The sequence below is a fragment of the Mirounga angustirostris genome, unplaced genomic scaffold (genome assembly GCF_029215605.1).
Source record: "Mirounga angustirostris isolate CCGP_5_RB_7025 unplaced genomic scaffold, mMirAng1.0.hap1 SCAF_4, whole genome shotgun sequence".
NCBI classification, from domain to species: domain Eukaryota; kingdom Metazoa; phylum Chordata; class Mammalia; order Carnivora; family Phocidae; genus Mirounga; species Mirounga angustirostris.
Window position 1 is genome coordinate 171,480,799 of NW_026991712.1, and position 21,991 is coordinate 171,502,789.

Sequence of the window (21,991 nt, forward strand, 5' to 3'; positions counted from 1 at the left end):
GCTCCTGGTGCCGGGGGCTGGGCATTTCCACGGCGCTCAGTTCGCGGCTGCACCTCAGGAGTGATAGTCTGAGTGCACCTTCCAAAGGAAGGCGTCTGTTGGGCCTTTGTATTCGTCCAGTGTGAGATGGTAAGTTTTCTAGTGCTGCGGTCGGCTCCTCAGTTATCTCAGGGTGACAGGAAAAGTGTCGGGTCCCGCGTGGTGCAAAAAGAGGTTCTGGGGAGACGCCTGGGTGGCTCAGTCGTTAAGCGTTTGCCTTCGGCTCAGGTCATGATCCCAGGATCCTGGGATCGAGTCCCACATCGGGCTCCTTGCTCAGTGAGGAGCCTGCTTCTCCCTCTCCCTCTGCTGCTCCCCCTGTTTGTGCTCTCTCTCTCTCTCTGACAAATAAATAAATAAATAAATAAAAAAGCGGTTCTGGGTTCGCGGCCCCCCGCTCTAAGTTTTTAAGTCTTGTTTATTTTCGCAGCGCCTGGCCCCGCCCTCACCGTAGCTCCGCCTCCATAAGGGGTGGAGTCACTCCCAGGAGGCGGGGAGGCCCCGGGTGAGCGACCGGGTTTTGTGCCCTACTAGTCCCCGGCGGGCTGACCCTCTTCTGGGACTTGACGTTTTATTCCCGTTGGGGGAAAAGGCACTGCTGACATTTGGGGCCAGATAATTCTGTTTATGAGGGCTTGTCCTGTTGTGCACTGTAGGGTGTTCATCTGCATCCCCGGCCTCTGCCCCCTGGATGCCAGGGTCATTCCGGCTGTTGTGACAGCCACATATGTCTCAAGAGGCTAAATATCCCGTTCGCGGGAAAGTCATCCAGGTTGGAGCCGCTGTTAAGGAGACAATGTGGGTTTTGGGAGGTGACCCTTTTCAAAAGCCAGAAGCAGTGAAGTCTTGCCTACATGAACGACTTGTGGCGGCCGCTCAGAAGCTCTCGGTCCTGCTCCAGCGGCTCGAGTCGGGCGTCGTCCCGGAGTCGGAGCCGGCCCCGGAACCCGAAAGAAAGCAGCGGTTGGAGGAAGAGATCCAGGAAGAGGTCGCAGAGCAGAACCCGTTTTGCTCAAAGGGTTTTGCTGAAGTTGCATGGGTCATTTGTAGTGAAGAGGGACGCAAGGTTCACCTCTTTTACATGTTGAGGCTACAGTATATGAGTAAGCTAGGAACCAAGGTTATGTCGTTTAATTTCTTTGATTTCCTTTGATGCATAACATCTGTAGCTTTGTGATGGGGGGGCATTAGCTGATTAGTAGGCAAAACTGGACAATACAACCCATTTAGCCTATTTTTAAATGGACATCGTTCTTACCCCTCAGGATTAAAGATTAATTATGACTCTTAAATGGCTGGGGGTGGGTAATATACTGCAAGCAGTTCTTCGTAGAACCTTTTTAATGGTTATTAACGACTTAAGGTTAGTTTTGCTGCTCTGAGCCGCCTATAACAAATCTTGCCTTAAGCTTTTTTTTTTTTTTTTAAGGATTTTATTTATTTATTTGACAGAGAGAGAGAGAGGGAACACAAGCAGGGGGAGCTGGAGAGGGAGAATCAGGACCCTGGGAACATGACCTGAGCCAGAGGCAGGAGCTTAAGGACTGAGCCACCCAGGCGCCCCTCGACTTCAGCTTTTAGTAAGTTAACTAATAACTGGGGGGAGCGGTATTAACTTTTCCTTTTTCCTTTTTTTTTTTTTTTGTCTCCGCCCTTTTTTTACATTTACTGGAGTTAATAATTGTCAGGTATTTTATAAACATAAGTAAGCACCTTTATGTTGCTTTTATAATAAAGTTCATGCTTAATTTGTCATTCTTAGCCTTTTTGGAATACGTTGTAGAATTAATGAGTGCTTGTTTTTGTCTCTTCTGCATACAGTGGAGCTATTAGAAATAGCAAAAGCCAGCCCCGCTGTGTCTTTGGGAATAGCCAACCTTGACTTGACACCCGGTCTCAATATTGTTCTTGCAGCTAGAGAATGGAATTTTGGAACAGCTATACCAAATAATGCAAAGTTCTAGATAAGCCAGATTTATTCAAACAGAACCTTCCAAAAAACAAAAAAAACTGTTGCCAGAAAAATCTGGTTAACTGTTTTTATTTGGTTTACCTTAGAATACACCTCTCAGAAAGTCTAGCTAAATATAATTTGTTAATGTCAAAATAGCAGATCTGAAAATACTAGACAAGCTCTCACTCATGGAAATGGGAGAGTAATCAACTCTATTTTTGGTGACCAACCACACCAGATTGGGACTAGCCCTGAAAGTCCTATGTTCCAAGAAACCCTTCCTGGATGTAAAAAGTCCTGGTTTTAACAATGACTGCCATAGATTGGAAGAGGGGAGGAGATACAAAACCCGTATTATGCCCCCCCACCACAAAAGGAAGACAACACCGTTTTTAGTGACACATGAATCGGGTGATTATCTGCCTTCTGTTGACCACTGACACTGGCAGCCATGATTTGTGGTTCACAATAATGTATCTATTGTAGCATTCTCTCAGAGCAATTTAAATTCTAATCATGAGTGTTAACCCTTGTGCTTTGGAGGGAGATAGCGCTAATTTAATTTTTAATTTTGTGCATATTGTGACTGTGCTTTCTAAGAATTGAGATAATGAAAATGAGAGTGAGTACAGTGTCAACGCCAGCACGACCCAGACAATACCAAAAAAAGAAGACTAAATGGCTGTGTTATTTTAATGACAGTTGGAAGGACACATACAACTGGATTAGGGAGGCAAATGATCCAAAGAGAGCATACTGCACAATTTGCAGAAAAGAATTTGGGGTTGGGCATGGCAGAGAAGGGGATATGAAAACATGAAGAGACTGAGTACCACAAGTCTGGAATGAGACAAGCAAGTACTTTTGAATCAATGAAAAGTGTCTTCATCTCCCAAAAAGACACCAGTGTTCAATCAAAAAACAGCAGCCGCAGGGCACCTGGGTGGCTCAGTCGGTTAAGCACCTGACTCTTGATTTTGGCTCAGGTCATGATCTCAGGACCAAGAGTTGGGTTCTGCACTGGATGTGGAGCCTGCTTAAGATGATCTCTTTGCCCATCACCCCCCCCCCCACAGGTGCTAGCGCTCTCTTAAAAAAAAAAAAAAGAGCAACTGCTGAATTAGTGTGGGCATACCACACGATTGAACCTACGTTATCTTTTCGTTCCCTTGATTGCTCTTTGAAACTGGGTAAAGTTACATTTCCTGATTCAGAGGTTGCAACTAAAATGTCCTATGGGCGAACAAAAGGGGAAATTTTGATCACAGTTGTATTGGCCTCTTACAGTGTAGAGCTGATTCTGTCAGATCTTACCAATAATCGTGCCTTCTGCAGTATATCAAGTGATGTGTTGTATTATGGCAATCAAAAATGTTCGCCCTAGCTCTTAAGTACTTTGATCTGAAAAATGAAGTTTCAAATCGTCTTCTTGATGGCTATGAAGATTTTAATGAAACCTTAGAACACATTAAACAAGAGATCAAGCAAACGATACAATAGCAATACAAACTAGATCTGGCTCACCTATCTGTATATTCGGTGGGTAGTACAGATGTAAATTTCAGCAAATTCCATTCAGTCTATCAACTTCTTACCAAAGAAAATGAGAGCTGCTAAATGTCCGGCACACCTTGCACACCACAGACTGCTAAAAAGGGATGTGATTTGCTTTCTTGGACATTGAGGCTTTCATAATGAAAGTTTTGGTGACTTCAGTTTCCTTAAAACACACAGAAACACTTAATGAGACTTTTGACTTTTAGAAATGGAAGGAGATAGACACCTCAGACATATGCCTACAAGATGGTTGTCACTTGCCAGCCATAAAAAAGATGTTAAAATGTTGGCCAACCATAAAATCCTATTTTCAAAGTGTGGGAAAAGATGAATGTCCTTCTCTAATTTGGAAATACACTGAAGATGAGAATGAAGAAAAGGATTAGACTACAACAGAAATTTATCTGCTGTTTCTCCAGACCTGCTTGCTGATCTTTGAAGAAACTCTCAGGAGCCTAGAAAAAGATAAACTGCCCACACCTGGGTTATTTGATGTTATGTATAAGTTGCAACAAAAACTCATACAGTGAAGAAATGACTCTTTTGGAAAGAAGACTGCTTCAGAACTGAATAAAATGTCACCAGAAAAGGGCAACCAAATTAAATTAAACAAGACTTTCTCCATTTCTTTCCTAGAATGATAACTTACTTGGAATCCAGTTTCAATTTCACAATCAAATTATGTCTGTGTTTGAAAACCATTTTCCCTGAGAAAGAGAGGTTTAACTTACAGTGACATCCAGTGTGCTTCAGAATGTTTAAAAATGATGGACATTTGATGGGCGCCTGGGTGGCTCAGTTGGTTAAGCGACTGCCTTCGGCTCAGGTCATGATCCTGGAGTCCCGGGATCGAGTCCCGCATCGGGCTCCCTGCTCGGCGGGGAGTCTGCTTCTCCCTCTGACCCTCCCCCCCTCATGCTCTCTCTCTCTCATTCTCTCTCTCTCAAATAAATAAATAAAATCTTTAAAAAAAATAAAAAAAATAAAAATGATGGACATTTGAGACACGGACAACCTCTCCAATGAATTTATAGATGCAAAGGACCTGATTGACAAACAGCTGGTCTACCAAAAAAAGCCTATAGATAAAGAATGGATGGGCATTTTTGGACAGCTGGAAACAAATTCCTACAACTCTAAAAACCTGTTGTTGCTCCTAAGTAAAATCCAAAGTATTCCATGCTCAAATGTTTGTGTTGAGAGGCTGTTTCAGTTGATGTTATTGCATTGGACTGACACCAGCAATCAATGTAATGTGGGCTTGGTAAGAGCACAGTTGCAAGTCAAAGAGAAATTTATATTTGACTATATTCAGTTTTACTGCTACATAAAAGAAAAGAAGGATGTCCTAAAGGCCGCAGGCAGTTCACAGAAGTATTATTGGAAAAGGAAACAGAAAGAGTAAAAATATCCTGTATTATGAGACAGAAAGAAACATGCCATTGTCATTTTTAATAAATATAGCAACATCTGTTTAGTTCATCTTATTGTATTTATGTTCTTTTAAAAAGTCACATATTTTGTGGGTACCTGGGTGACTCAGTTGGTTAACTGTCCAACTATTGGTTTCGGCTCTAGTCATGATCTCATGGGTTTTGGGATCAAGTCCAGAGTCGGGCTCCATGCTCAGTGCGGAGTCTGCTTGGGCTTCCCTTTCTCTCTCTTCTCCCTCTACCCCTTCCCCCACTCATACTCTCTCTCTTTCTCTCTAGGATAAATAAATAAATCTTTTTTGAAAGAAAAAAGTCACGTATTTTACATCTTAAGACTAAAGATTAATATAGCCTTTAAAATTTAAATAATTGTTTTAAAAAAAGTTAATTATTGTATCAGAGGAGACAAAGGCATAAAAATATTGTTACATGTTTTTCATACATTATTTAATCAGTCCTATTATTACTAACTGTTAATGTTAACTAGTCCTATTTAAATAATGGCGTATAGGTAACCTAAAGATAAATAATGGAATATATATTTTCAAGCAGATACTTGTCTTTCATATTTTTATGTTAAATAATAATACTTTTGTATAATTATTTTCTATTATATTATGATCTGTGTGTATGTTTTTTAGTTTGTTTTAGCTTTGTCCTGAATTGGCTGTCCCTACAGTCAGTTCTTTTATCCTTCTTAACTATGGAATTTTGGTTCCTGTTTTAAGTAGATTCTCTTTGAGATTTTCCCCTACTGTGGTACCAGTTATCTTTTGCTAAAGAGAACCACTAAATAATTACTTTTGGCTGAGGGAATAAGGAAGGGCTTTGTAGGTCGAATTGGGTCTGTTAAAATAAAATGGAGACGAGGCTTAAAAATCCCCCAGGCAGATAAAACCGGTAAGCCATGTAAGCAAAACTTAACCTAGCTTATTTCATGAATGTGAGCAAAATTTAGTTTAGGCTCTGTCTTGTAAATGCCTCTGATAATCATAAACAAAACTTAAATTGTTTTACGAAAACAGTGTAAGATAATCACTTTTTTTTTATTTTAGAGAGAGGGAGTGCACGTGTGCAAGCTGGGGGAGGGGGAGAGAGAGAATTCTTTTTTTTTTTTTAAGATTTTATTTATTTATTCAAAAGAGACAGACACAGTGAGAGAGGGAACACAATCAGAGGGAGTTGGAGAGGGAGAAGCAGGCTGCCCGTTCGGGAGCCTGACGCGGGGCTCGATCCCAGGACCCTTGGATCATGACATGAGCCGAAGGCAGACACTTAATGACTGAGCCACCCAGGCGCCCCGAGAGAATCCTAAGCAGCCTACAAGCTGAGCACGGAGCCAGATGCAGGGCTCCATCACACAACACTGAGATCATGACCTAAGCCAATATCAAGAGTCAGACATTTAACCAACTGAGCCACCCAGGTGCCCCTAAGATAATCACTTTTAACCAATTCCTGTGAAACACCCATTGTAATAATGCATCATTGCAAAGTTATCAGTCTCATGTTATAAGCCATCTTGTAATGATATGCCTCTGATCTTCTTGCCATTTTTTGTTTGAACTTCTTGCTAGTTTTGAAGTCTCCCAGCTTGTGAACTGTTCTTTTGTATGCACAATAAACTCAACATTTTAATTTGATCTGATTTTAGTTTTGACAATTTCTGGTGTCAGAAATGGGATCTGAAGAAGAGCCCTAAAGAGCCCCCAGGTGGGTGAGGAACCAGGTGCTAGTGCCTAATGAGCCCATTGTGCTCACTGCTTTCTCACTGACTATGGAGTTCCAGGTTAAGTCTCTCCTAAATCAGAGCTCCATTTTCTTTATGTTTTGAGCTCTCTGACTTTACTGTGTATATCTGTGTTTTGTTCAACCTTCTTGGTTACCTTTCTGTTTGTAAGAGGAGAAAAACGCATGATTACCTGTGTTTCTAGGCAGCAGTAAAATTCTCAGGATCTCTATAGATACAGCCATTTTAGAGAATCTAAGGCAAAGATTCATTCCAATTGGTCTAAAACTCTTTACCCACTTCTTTCAAAAACTCCTGCTTCCTAGGGGCGCCCGGGTGGCTCAGTCGTTAAGCGTCTGCCTTCGGCTCAGGTCATGATCCCAGGGTCCTGGGATCGAGCCCCGCATCGAGCCCCGCATCGAGCCCCGCATCGAGCCCCGCATCGAGCCCCGCATCGGGCTCCCTGCTCAGCAGGAAGCCTGCTTCTCCCTCCCCCACTCCCCCTGCTTGTGTTCCCTCTCTCGCTGTGTCTCTCTGTCAAATAAATAAAAATCTTAAAAAAAAAAAAAAAACAACTCCTGCTTCCTATATGTATATCCACTTAACCCCAGGATCTTACCGTTTTTGGAAAAATGGGTGCTCTCTACATAGGATGACTGGGAATTTCAGTGGCCACTTTGGGGAAATTTTAACTTAAATAAGATAGTCCACCTTAGGGGTACCCTGAAAGAGATGATCCTGAACCTTGCCAAAACAATGGAATGTATTCCTTGATTGGTATAAAGGCCTCCAAAAGGCAAAACGACTCTAAAATAGACTCTCTAGAGGAATCACTACAAGCCAATGAAAAATTTAAGGCCAAAGCTCTGACTGACATGAGTGACTTGAGCAACCTCCAACTAATCCCTCTGCTCCTCTTTATCCTCCTCTACCTGATTATTCTGAACCCACTAGCCACTTTGATCTTTGGCCCTTTCCCTTCAAACCCCCTAAATATCAGCTGTCCTTTAAGATAAGACCTTCTAGTGAACCAGGGATCCTAGCCTCAGCAGAATTTAAACTCTGGTCTCAAGCCAAACTTTGAGCTATTGTAAGTGATTTTCCAGACCCTAAAAGGACCAAATTAAAATTATAGAAGAACTTAAAAATTTTCTTGGTGCCTATGTTCCTAGACTACCTGATTTTTACCAGTTTGTTAACATGATAGTGAGTCCAGAAGATGCTCAAAAATGGCTTCAAGGGGCGCCTGGGTGGGTCAGTCGGTTGGGCATCTGACTTCAGCTCAGGTCATGATCTCAGGGTCCTGGGATCGGCCCCAGCTTGGGCTCTGTACTCAGAGGGGTGTCTACTTGTTCCTCTCCTTCTACCACTGCCCCTCCCCCCACTCATGTGCTCTCTCTCTCTCTCTCTCTCAAATAAGTAAATAAAAATCTTAAAAAAATGGCTTTAAGAAATATATTGGAAAGTCCCTACCTAAGATTTTGAGAAGCCCACCAAACATGCTTCTAGAGATAAATAAAAAGAGCAAAATAAATAAATAAATACATAAGTCAACTGCTTCTTGCAGCAATTCCTGAAGTTTTTCCTATGAGAATATACTGGGCTGTAGTATAACCCTGTAAACAAAAATGGGTGAGCCAGTGGCAGATTTCTGAATTCATTTAGAGTTAGTATTTAGACAACACACTGGTCACAAAGACCTGGGACTAGTTTCACCCTGTGTGCCCATTTTGTTAATGACCAGTACTCCTCAAACCTGTCCATCAAAAACAAGGGAAGTCTGAGAAACTGTCACAGCTACTATATCTCAACCTTATTCTTAGAATATTTTCACCTGCAGTGAACTCTGTGAAGAGCACTTAAGCTTTCTCTTCTAACTCCCAACAAGAGGCAGTGCTTCTCAAAGTCAATTTGTTAAAGAGTCAGAGACCTAGAGCTTGAAAGAAAACTGAGCTGTCATAGTCATCCTCTGAGGGAACAGGCTCCAAGTTTTATGTGATTTGCTTTTGGACATAATGAAGTAAATTGGGAGAACTCGGACTAAGCCATATCCAGCTTCCATGTCAATTCTCATTCCATTATCCATATGGGTCGAACTTTAGAACGTTGCAAACTTAAACTTTAGTAAGATATTAAGAATTTTCTGGATAACATTGTTGCAAAAGTTGGCTATCTACTGGCATGGGTGGTAACCATAGTATAATTACAGAATTGGAAACTTAAACTTTAGCAAGTTATTAGACATTTTCTAGATAGAGGCACAGGGTTTTGTTCACTTTGCTCCCCTGTAGACAGTGGTGCTAACTGGCAGTATATGGCTAAGTCTTTGTGCAGTTTTCTTTTTTTTTTTTTTTTAAAGATTTTATTTATTTATTTGAGACAGAGAGAATGAGAGGGAGGAGGGTCAGAGGGAGAAGCAGACTCCCTGCCGAGCAGGGAGCCCGATGCGGGACTCGATCCCGGGACTCCAGGATGATGACCTGAGCCGAAGGCAGTCACTTAACCAACTGAACCACCCAGGCGCCGTGCAGTTTTCTTTCTACTCCTCCCTCAGCCCCTCCTCTCCCCCATGCTTTCTCTCTCTCTCAAAAAATAATAATAATAATCCAGTGAGAAAGATGATTGGATATCTGTATAGGTAAAACAAGATTGACCAAGTGTTGGTAGTTGTTGAGGTTACATGATGAGTAGATGAGGGTCTCTTACCCTGCAATATTTACTTCTGTATTTGCCTGAAGTTTTCCATTATCAAAAGTTAAAAATCCTTATTTATATTATAAAAGACAAGAATGATGGGTAATAGGAGCTAGCTAGCAATAAAATAATGATGCGATGGGCTGGTGGTACACCTGGTAGATTTTACTTTCTTTTAGACTGTCTTTCTTCTATTTTATTGTATATGGACATAGCTGAACTCACTACACTACCACTGGAACCTTCAGTATCACAATCTTACTTACGGCTCTAAGGTCTTATACAAATCTCCATCCCCATCCATGAGGTTTCTTCATAGGCAAGGCAGGAGTATTTCAAGGACTGGTATAGGGAATAAGCCTCTGACTTACTAAATCTTCTGTTATAGGAGTGAGCTCTTTCTGGCCTTGGGGCTTAAGGGGTATGGAGGAAGCAGTTTAGAAACATCAATCTGAATTTTAATGGGTTTGGTACTTCTGATTTTTTTCCACATCTGTGGAAGAGGCCCACAGAGTATCAAGGATTTCAGAGAGATCTATCACATCTACACTTCCATTGAATTGAATGGTCTCCTCGGGACAATCAATTTGGACTTGGAGAACACATAATGCTTCAGTGTCTGATGAGTCTGAAAACTCTATTTCTCCTGAGCAAGTAGCCCGATGCAGATCCCATAGATGGAAATAGAGAAAACTCTATTTCTCCTGAGGAGAATTTTATGTGGCCTCCTAATATAGAAAGCAGGTCTCTACCTAGGAAATTCACAAGGGCGGTAATCACATAATAGAAAGGTATGACCTTCAGAGAAAGGGCCAAGGGTAACAATTATGGATTCCAGTAAAGAAACTCTTTGAACTTGACTAGAAACTTCTACTGCTAAGATATTTTTATTACTCCAAGTTCTTCATGTATAATGGTGGGGTTTCATGTATAATGGTGGGGTGTAAAGTAAATAGAGTTGCTCTGGTATCTATCAACATGGTAGAAATTTCCCCATTTAAGTGTAGTTTAATTTTCCTTGTTAATTTAAGAAATTATTGGAAGTAGCTTATCAGGCAAATTCTCGGAGCCCTGTCACTGTTGACAGTGATCACCAGAGTCTGGGAGCTGAGGGCTCTCTTTTACATGGCAACTGGATTGTTTAACAGGTCCTCCATTTAAAAGTAGGCAATTCTTTTTCCAATGTCTCTTTTGAGTACGTATTGACAGGCATCTCTATCAATTGGGGCAAAACTTGGGGCAGGAGTGGATCTCTTGAAGTTGGGTCAAGGTCCCTAGAATTGTTGCAGCTGTAGGACCATGACTTTATTCATTTGATAGCATTTTTTGCTGTTCTGTTATTCTTTCAAAATGTTCAGCAGGATGGGCACCTGGGTGGCTCAGTCGGTTAAGTGTCTGCCTTCAGCTCAGGTCATGATCTCTGGATCCTGGGATAGAGCCGCATGTCAGATGCCCAGCTCAGTGGGGAGTCTGCTTCTCTCTCTCCCTCTGCCCCTCCCCCTGCTCATGCACATTCTCTCTCTCTCTCTTTCTCTCTCAAATAAATAAAATCTTTTTAAAAAAATGTTCAGGGGTGCCTGGGTGGCTCAGTTGGTTAAGTGTCTGCCTTCAGCTCAGGTCATGATCCCAGGGTCGTGGGATCCGCATCGGGCTACTTGCTCAGCGGGGAGTTTGCTTCTCCCTCTGTCCATCCCCTGGCTTGTGCTCTCTCTCTCTCTTGCTCACTCTCTCTCTCTCAAATAAATAAATAAATAAATAAAATCTTTTTAAAAATTGCTAATCAGTTGTGATAATAACACCTGTTGGGCCTGCTTTAAAACACACACCCACACCCACAGCCCTCCCCCCCAAACACACACCCAGCACGGCCATGCTATCATTTTAGTGCCATCCAGCCTCGTTTCTCATTTTAATCACTGCAGTTGTCTCCCTGCTTCATCTTAGGCCTCCACCCCCCCCCCATCTTTTCTCCACACAGCAGCTTGAGAGGCTTTGAAATATAAATCAGGTCCTATTACTTCTGTTCTCCAAATGCTTCGATGTCTTCTCATCTTGTAGAACAAAAGCCTTCATGCTCTAGCTCCTGGCTACCTCATCAGTACCATTACTTGGGCGTTGCTCTGCTCTGTCACAGGCTCTGAAACACGCCACGCTCCTGCCCTCGAGCCTTTGAACTTGGCCTCTCTACTGGGAATGTTCATCCTCCACACACCCACACGAGCTCCTTCACTCCTTTCAAGTCTCTGCTCAGATGTTACCTTTTAAACGAGGCCTTCCCTCACACCCTGTCTTGCATAGCAGCCTCCCCCACAAGTTGTCTTTTCTCCTTAGCCTTGTTTTAATTCAAAGCAGTTATCACAACCTGACATTATAGTCTGTCTCTTCCATGAAAATACAAGATTCATGACACCAGGCACTTTATCCAATTTATTGCTGTATCTTAGGCTCAAAAATATTGGTTGAATAAGTGAATTAATGCATGAAATACTTTTTTTTTTTTTGGAGCAAGTTGAATTGTTAAGTAAGGTGGTTCACAATCTGGGACTCCCAAACTCCTAGATGTCTTTGAAGGTAGCAATTTTCTGAATTTCTAAAGGTCTGGTCAGATATGAGTTAAGAACAGGGGCAATGTTTCTTTCATAGATGTGTCCCCAGAATCTGGGACAATTCCTGGAATACACTGAGCACTCAACAGATCTATCTATATTATAGTAAATCAGGATGGAATGGCAACATGGGAAATAAGGAATCACATTTTCTCCAAGCAAAGTCTTTGTGATAGCACCATATTTGAAAGGAAGAGAAATACCGAGAAAGCTTATGTACAAGGACAGTAACCATAAAATAAAATTATCTTTACATAAAGTCTTCTATTTTTAAAAAAGATTTTATTTATTTATTTGAGAGAGAGAGAGGGTTGAGGAACAGAGGGAGAAGCAGACCCCCCGCTGAGCAAGGAGCCCGATGCGGGGCTTGCTCCTAGGACCCTGGGATCACAACCTGAGCTGAAGGCAGACACCCAACCAGCTGAGCCACCCAGGCACCCTAGTTTACATAAAGTCTGTTAATAAGTGCTGTTATGGACTGAAATGTATCCCCCTTCCCCAATTCATATGTTGAAGCCCTAACCCTGAATGAGATTATATTTGAAGATAAGGACTTCAAAGAAGTTATTAATGTTAAATGAGGTCATATGTGTGGGGCCCCAATCCAATAGGACTTGGTGTCCTTATAAGAAGAGGAAGGAGACACCAGGAACACACATGCACACAGAAAAGGCCATGTGAGTACACAGTTAACAGGGTAACTATCTGCACGCTGAGAAGAGGTCTTACCAGAAACTGACCCTGCCAGCACCTTGCGCCTGAACTTCCAGCCTCCAGAACTGTGAAAAAAAAAATTTCTGTGTTTAAGTGACCTAGTCTGATATCAATCACTATGAGTGAAGATATTAATCACCTTAGAATGTGGAGGATAATAAGGAAGGTACACACCCTCTCCCCTATATTTAGGGGGTGGTGTCAAATTCATTGTTTTATGTACTCTAAGGGAAAAAAAAATCCATGAAATAAATTTCAGTTTTAAATAACGAATAGTTTGGTTCTCTTTCATTCAAAAGAATGGAATTGGATTAGGAGGTGGGGCCTTTGGGAGGTGATGAGGTCATGAGCGGAAAAATAAGTTCACAATCAAATTTTCTATCTGTAATTAGTTATATAAGTGAAACCTTGGTAATTTGATAGCTTGCTCATCTTTTGTTTTCATTTTTTAAGTATTATGGAACCAAAAAGACCCTTGATCTTTCAGAATTTTCAATGCAGATAATCCTTTGACCAAACTAAGGTTCCCCATAGTAACAACCTACAGACAGCCATGTTCAGGGACTACATTGTGTTTATTCCTTTCTTCAGCAACGGAGTTCCTTTTGACCATTTTTTAAGAATTGCACGAGAAAACTGCCTGTTTGTTTCCTGTGTTCCGTTTGGCAAACAAACTGTGACAGAGCAATAGAAAAATACAATCCTGGGATGCACTTGCAGTCCATGTGTAGAAGGGTGGCAACAGCGTTTAAATACTGCCACACACTGTCCATCTGCGTGTCCTGCAGCCAAAGAACTCGGGCTTCTGCCCTTGAACGCGATGGCCGTCTGAAACACTAGCACTACCAGGTTCACAAAATTGTTAATTCTTTGAAAGACTTCTCGGGGCGCCTGGGTGGCTCAGTTGTTAAGCGTCTGCCTTCGGCTCAGATCATGATCCCAGGGTCCTGGGATCGAGCCCCGCATCGGGCTCTCTGCTCCATGGGGAGCCTGCTTCTCCCTCTCCCACTCCCCTTGCTTGTGTTCCCGCTCTCGCTGTGTCTCTCTCTGTCAAATAAATAAGTAAAATCTTAAAAAAAAAAAAAAAAAAGAAAGACTTCTCAAAAAGGAAAGTATAAAAATCTGAAGACTCTAATAGCGTGTTCTAATTAAGATTCCATGAAGCACACGATTGATTGTAGTTGGGACAAGTGGTCCTCAGGAGCACACTGGGCACTGTGGGAAGAGTAGAGGCCCCACCAGAAGGATTTTGTATGTAACGTATGAAACTTACGAATGAGTCTTAACTTTTCATTTTACAAATTTCATAACATTCTCTCTTTATCAAAAGTGCTAATTTTATGTGATACGACATAGAACCAGGTTCTCTTGGTTCAAATAAAAGTATATCTGCCTTTTCTAAACACAGTGTAATATCCAGATGACTGTGATGTATTTCAAGGTAGGAATCATATTTACTTTAGTTTTGTTTTTCCTGTAACTGGTAAAAGAGGAAATACTGAGAAAATGCTTGTTGACTGACTGAATGAATGACTAAGCATAATTCAGAATTCCAGAAATTTCTAGAGAATACCAGATCCTTAAAGAAGCTACCATCTACTTCTAGTCTCCCCCTTTTCTGAAAATAATATGTAGAGGGAAAGACTCAAAACTAGTCAGTTTCACATCCTTTTTTTAATTCAGCAACATTATCCTCAAGAGAAATAATAGCACTAAAACAAAATCCTTGTTTATTCTAATTACCTTGGACAGAAAAACTGAACCAGGATGTGTTACTCTTTGCTGTTATCTAAAGTCCTTAACTTTAATAAAATCTAGCATGAAGCATTTCCAATTAACCTAAAAACAGCAAATTGAAAAATGTCTTTTGTGTATGTAACGTCAACTCAGTATTAACTCCATTCATTGAAAATTGAAAACTTCTAATATGGTAAGAGAAGATCAGATGCTGGAAAAAAATAATACTGACTGGCCTCATTTTAAACTCATGATCACAACCTCAAGTGGCTCTGAGTGATGTCTCGCTGTCCTTCTATGTCTAGTCACTGTCACCCAAGATGACTGTACTGGATCTTCTTCTTTCTCTTCAGACCCCGAATAACTCCTGCCTCTCTTCACTCTCGGCTGCTTATTTCACTGGGGAAAAAAAATAACAAGAGGACTTCCACAGGTGCTCACCACCAAGCTGTCCTACCTTCACCTGGATTCACACTCTGTCTTCTCACTTGTCCTAGTCCATTTGGGCTGCTATAACAAAGTTCCACAGACTCAGTGGCTTATAACAACAAAAATTTCCTTCTCGTGGTTCTGAAGGCTGGAAGTCCAAGATCGGTGCATTATGGTCAGGTTCTGGTGAAGACCATATCATGGGTTGCAGACTGCTGACTTCTCACTGGGTCTTCACATGGTGGAGGGGATGAGGGATCTCTCTGGGGTCTCTTTTAGAAGAGCACTAATCCCAATCAGGAGGGCTCCACGCTCATGACCTCATCACCTCCCAAAGGCCCCACCTCCTAATCCAATCACTTTGGGGGTCATATTTCAGGATATGAATGGAGGGGGCAGGAACATTCAGACCCTAGCATCACCTGTTGTATTGGATAAATTGTCTGTGCTCACATGTAAGGTCAGCTCCTCCCCTTGTTCACTAGACCTATCCTCACTTCTGCTCCTACTACATGGACCCCACAACTGTCCAACATCTCTCCCATGTCATCCATTTTCCCCTTTCTATGAGATTATTTCCATCAGTATACAAATATGCTATGTATAATATAGCCCACCTCCAAACAAAAAAAAACAACAAAAAAGCTTGATCCAACCACCTTCTCTAGCCACCAGCCCAATTCTTTGCTTTTCTTTTCACCAAAACGCCTTTAAATTCATACCCACTGTCATTAAAAATTAAGAGAGAAAATAAGGTGTTGGCAAGGATGTAGAGAAATGGGAACCCTCATACATTACTGGGGGGGATGTAAAATGGTGCAATCCCACAGAAAGTTAAACACAGCATTATCAAATGACCCAGCAATTCCACTCTTAAGTATGTACCCAAGAGAACTGAAGACATATGTTCATACAAAAACTTGTACATGGGTGCTCATAGCAGCTTTATTCATAATAGCAAAAAAGTAGAAACAACATAATGTCCACCAACTGATGAAAAATAAACAAAATGTGGTATATCCAAACAATGGACTATTATTCAGCCACGAATGAAATATGGATATTTGCTACAACATAGACGAATGCTGAAAACATGCTAAGTGACAGAAGCTAGACACAAAAGACCACATTATATGAAATGTCCATAATAGGCAAATCTACACAAACAGAAAGTAGATTTGTGGTTGCAGGGGACTGGAGAGAGAGGGAATGAGGTACGATTGCCAATGGGTAAGGGATTTTTTTGGCGGGGTGATGAAAAGTTCTGGAATTAGTGAATGTCTGGAATCCACAACATTGTAGATACACTAAAAACCATAGGATTGTATACTTTAAAAGGATGAATGTTTTGGTAAGTACATTGTATTTCAATTTTTAAAGATTTTATTTATATATTTATTTGAGGGGGAGGGACAGAGAGAATCTCAAGCAGACTCCACAATGAGTGCAGAGCTGGATGCCGGGCTCAATCTCAAGACCCCAAGATCATGACCTGAGCTGAAATCAAAATTTGGGTGCTTAACTGACTGAGCCACCCAGGTGCCCAGTACATTGTATTTCAATTTTAAGACGATTCTAATTGGTCTAAACCTATCTTGACTCCTGTTTTCCCACTGTTTTCTTGGGCCTACCAGTTTTCCTTCCCAGTACCCCATAGAAACTACTATTTTCCAGTGTCATCTATGCCCTGTTGTTTCCTGTAGTTTTAATTGAAATCTTTTCAGCAGAATGTCAAGGAAAAATAGTTTAAAATTCCTTTAGTAAATCCTCATGACAGAGGATTCTGGAAGTTGTAGAAAGGAAGCTCAATATGTTCATTAAGGACAATATTTTGTCATATTCTATAGTGCATGATAAGGTGTGAAATTATGCATTTTTGTACCATAGCTGTTTTAGGTGTCTGTTTAAGGAGAGCATATATTAAAACTAAAAGCCTTTTGAATTTTATTCCCCAAATCCTGCAAGTATTTTCTTCTTTCCAATCCAATTAAGTAAAACTATTTACCATCTCAGTGTATCCAGTTAGCTTTGGAAGGGCAGGCAGTTCAGTATTTCGGACAAACTAGGACCCTGCTGCTTGAGAAGCAGATGTTCACATTTATGTCTCATCATAAGCTGCCCTAATTCTGCATCTCCAGTTTTGTCTCCTCCAAATTCCCCACCCCAAACTCTTTGCTCTAGTCAAGCTCACTTATTTTCTGTCCCCAAATAATAAAATGGGCATTTCCATTTCTAAGATTTTGCTAAGACCTTTGTCCTTCTCTGGAATGTTCCCTTCCTTTCCCTCTGCCCATCCTTCAAGACTTATTTGAGATTCTGTTCATTTGTTTATTCATAAACACTGAGTGTGTACTCTATGCAGTGTACTGTCTGGAATGTTATGCTGGGGTTCAATAAAAACAAGGCTGTCCTTACGTAATTTATGTTCTAGCAGGAAAATGATACAAAATGAATTAAAACTAATTATTACAATTGTGATAAATGCTAATAATATGAGGCACAGGAAAATAAGATAACTTATAATGGGGGAAATGAACTGATCCAGGGCATCAGAAAGGCGTTCTCTCGTATATTGTTGTTACAACCTCTTTGGAAATAATACCGCAATATATTCAATCACAAAGACCCTTTTTTGTTTTTTCAAAGATTTTATTTATTTGTCAGAGAGAGAGAGAGAGTACAAGCAGGGGGAATGGCAGGCAGAGAGAGAAACAGGCTGCCAGCTCTATCCCAGGACCCTGGGATCATGACCTGGGCTGAAGGCAGATGCTTAATCGACTGAGTCACCCAGGCATCCCAATCATATAGACCCTTTAACCAAGAAATTCATTCTTTTTCCTTATCCAAGTATAATTAACATATATTCAAGTGTTATACTAGTTTCAGGTGTACAATATAATGATCCAACAATTCTATGTATTTCTCAGTGCCAGCAATTCCACTTTTGAGAGTCTATGATTTAACAGTGAAAGTACCAGCACTTAAAGTGGCATGTGACTGGGGCACCTGGGTGGCTCGGTTGGTGAAGCGTCCCACTCTTGACTCTTGGTTTTGACTCAGGTCATGATCTCAGGGTCGTGAGAAGGAGCCCTGCATCAGGCTCCACATTCAGCAGGGAGTCAGCTTGAGATTCTCTCTCTCCCTCTCCCTTTGCCCCTCCCCTCCTCTGCTCTCTCTCTCTCTCTAAAATAAATAAATAAATCTATTTTTTTTAAAGATTTTATTTATTTATTTATTAGAGAGCAAGCGAGAGAGAAACAGCATGAGAGGGGAGAGGGTCAGAGGGAGAAGCAGGCTCCCCACTGAGCCGGGAGCCCGATGTGGGACTCGATCCCAGGACCCTGGGATCATGACCTGAGCCGAAGGCAGTTGCTTAACCAACTGAGCCACCCAGGCGCCCTAATAAATAATCTAAAAAAAATAAAATTGTGTGTGACTTTTGTTCCTAGCAAAGTTGCAAGTCTTACAAGGTTTAAAATCTCACCCAGCCAAGCTGCCCATGAGGTTAACTCTCCAAGCCAGTCTTGTGGATGGAGGAAAGTAAATGAAGGTAATCTAATGTGCCATAAAGTACTATTCATGTGGGTGCACTGATCATGCACAAAACATGCAAGGGAGGGACCCCTGGGTGGCTCAGTCGTTAAGCATCTGCCTTCGGCTCAGGTCATGATCCCAGGGTCCTGGGATCAAGCCCCGCATCGGGCTCCCTGCTCTGTGGGAAGCCTGCTTCTCCCTCTCCCCTCCCCCTGCTTGTGTTCCCTCTCTCACTCTGTCTCTCTCTGTCAAATAAATAAATAAAATCTTTAAAAAAAAAAAAACATTTCAGAGAGATCAGATTTAGGTCTAATTGCATAATACAATGGATCCAGCATGAGAGCTTGCTATAAGATCCTGATGGATGTCTCCCAGTAAAAACTTGCCCATTAATGTGCTTTGACAAAATGGTTGCTGAAAATGAGGGCAATGGTCAGGGTGACTACTCAAGGCACATTTTATTGGTCAGATTAGTTGATATGTATCATCCTTTGCCTCTGGAAGGCAAATTACTATATAAGATCCTGTCCAGCTGGTAAAACACGGCTTCACTGCATTGTACCTTGAAGTAGAGGCTATCTGTTGTTAGGCTAAAGACAGAATAGTTCATCTTTACACAGGCCGGACAAGTGCCCAGTCTCCTGAGACAGTACCTGAGATTGTTTGGTTGCTGAGCGAAGGCAGCAAAAATCAAGCACGGTCAACTGAAGGCTGTGAAAGACTTGAGGGAGCAGGCATGCAGTAGACTACATGCCATCTAACCTTTGAAAAGGAAGTCTTACAGCATCAATAGTGTAGCCTTGTGCAGTATTTCACCTGTTTCCATTCTGGACCAGTTGACATTGTCTAGTTATTTTACCTCCGATTACTGTGCTATCATTGAAGTCAAATTCCTTGTGAAGGAATTTGTAATACGTGTAACATAATCCACATATGGTTAATGACGGTTCCTTTGACATTCAGGTGAGTGTGGCTGAGACAGCTTGTCTGATTGAGTACCCTAGTGAGCAAGGTGTGCACTGAAGAGTTATATTGCTCGCAGGGTTGAGTAATTCTCAAACAAGCGATTTGGGTGGCCATTAGGCATGGACATGAATGTCACATTCTTTGTTAGGTAGAGGCATGGATCTGTCCTTATACTGTAATACCACCACCAGTAATTGCACCTTTGTGGGTTATTAGGAATGATATTGGCAGATACACATCTGGATCTGTGTGCTGCTCACTTGCTTTCCTGGCTTCTTCAAAGCCAAATGACAGTACAGAATCCCTAACACCTCTCTATGGTGGCTGCAGTGGGGACAGAGGAGAGCAGCTTCCATGGTGATGTTACAGATAACATCCTCATGTGGTAAGTCTTCATGGCGGGAAACATGTGTTAAGCTTGATATATAGAGGGGTGCCTCTTGAATAGCATTGTGAGCCTGATATTTCCATGCCAGAGCTACCAAACTGAGAAATGGTTATCAGGAGGAGCAGTAGGAATAACAGCCTGGGGGTGCCTGGGTGGCTTAGTCGTTAAGCGTCTGCCTTCAGCTCAGGTCATGATCCCAGGGTCCTGGGATTGAGCCCCGCATCGGGCTCCCTGCTCCGCGGGAAGCCTGCTTCTCCCTGTCCCTCTTCTGCTGCCCCTGCTTGTGCTTTCTCTCTCTCTGTATCAAATAAATAAATAAAATCTTAAAAAAAAAAAGGAATAATAGCTCAGCTCAATAACTGTAGGCAGTGGAAGCATGAACCCACATGGGGTGATGATTGAACCAGTGGGAGGAGTTCCTTGGGACATACTGGAACACAGGAATGTCACATCAGACTGGAGTTTATTGATCTTTGTGTTACTTGCCTTGATTGTTGCACTGGTGACTGTAGCTAACGATTCTACAGCCGCTCTAACAACAGAGATGTCTGATATCAACTTGTCTGTGATATAAGATCGATGAATATGTCTTCTATGTCAGAATCACTCAGAGCTCTTTTTCCTCTTTGTAGCTCACTCTAGGTGGGCCCCTTGGTTGAAAGCTCCTCTGATCCTGTCTCTTGGTCTGAGAGAGCTGAACTTATCCCTGAGCTACCATGTCACATATCTTGGAGGTAACTCCTCAGATAGTGCTGGGGTATTAATTGCAATCAGCTGCTCCAGGTTGTATCCTGAACATGGCTCTGTTGACCTTGAAACCATGGATTAGGAGCATTCAAAGGAGCTCTGCAACTGCTGACATTTCCAGAATCCAACACTGGTTCCAAGGCATAGTTTTTAGTGGTGGAAAAACTGGATACCACATGACTGTCCAGGAATAAGCAATAAGGGAAAAAAGATTAATTTCTGGTATTTCTACACTATGGAATATTATACAGCTGATAAACATAAATTAGATCTAGATGATTTATCTCAAATAATATTGGTTATAAAAGCAAGTTTTAAATCAGTTTTTTTAGAATGAGTCCATACTCATAAAAATCTACACATGCTTGTATATTTGAAAGAGCTTGGAGAAAGATGACAGGCCACTTGCTAAACTGTTAACATTGGTTACTTCTAATATATGGGCAAAATAACGGGGACCTCTTTTAGAGGACTTCATATCTCCAAGGAATGGATTATTAGCTTTTACTTTGTATATCTTTGGATTTCCTCACTCGTTACAAAATTAGCTGTCATTAAAATTAATGAAAAATTTTAATTTTGTTAGGGGAAAGGGCCACTAAATTTTTCTTAACTTACCCAACAGCATCTAATACAATAAACATTCTATAAATATTTGTGGAAGAAGACAGGAGGAGAGGAGAAACAGACTTAAATATTTGGTAGAGATAAAAAAATAACCATTAAACCACTAATGGCATGATGAAGCATTGTGGAACCTCTAAATGGGCAGTGAGAGAGGGGAAAAAAGAGAAACTTGATCAGGCTGGCAAAATAAAATGGGAAAAAGTGAAAAAAGCAAAGTAAAATAAGATACTATAAGATCAACATTGCAGTTACTCCAATAAATGTAAATGGGTTGAATTTACCTATCAAGTGAAAAAAATCTTTCATATTGGTTAAAGTCAAGGCGTCAGCAGGGCTGTGTTCCTTTTGGAGACTAGGGGAGAATCTCCAACACCTTGCTCATTCAGGTGTTGGCACTATTCAATTCCATGAGGTTATAGGACTGCGATCTCATTACCTTGGTGACTGTCAGCAAGGAGCAGACCTTAGCTCCTTGAGGCCTCTCAGGCCCTTGCAGATAGCCTTCAACACTTCAGAAGCAGCAACAGGGAGTGGCATCCTTCTCAGGCTTTGAATTTCTCCAGTGATTGGATTGGGCCTACCTCCCCCATCCCTCCATAATTCAGGATAATGTCTTCACAAGGTCCTTAATTTTAATCACATCTGCAAAATTCCTTTTGTAAGGTAACATTCCCAGGTTCTGGGAATTAGGGTGTGGACAGCTTTGGGGGCCATTAATCTGCCTATCACAGTGAAGGACCTAAACAATTTTAAATAAATGTAGAAAAGGGTCACATTTTTGGATGGGAAGATGTGCTATTTGTAAAGATGTCATTTCTACCTGAATTAGCCTACAAA

The 21,991-nt window shown here is 41.4% G+C and overlaps 1 long non-coding RNA gene across 1 annotated transcript; it reads left to right on the forward strand.

Moving 5' to 3' along the window:
- Positions 1-18: 18 nt before the first annotated feature.
- LOC129046476 (uncharacterized) lies at positions 19-20,528 on the forward strand. Its single transcript, XR_008507900.2, has 3 exons — positions 19-129; positions 1,492-1,619; positions 20,413-20,528. It is a non-coding gene; the product is annotated as an uncharacterized LOC129046476 (long non-coding RNA).
- Positions 20,529-21,991: the final 1,463 nt, after the last annotated feature.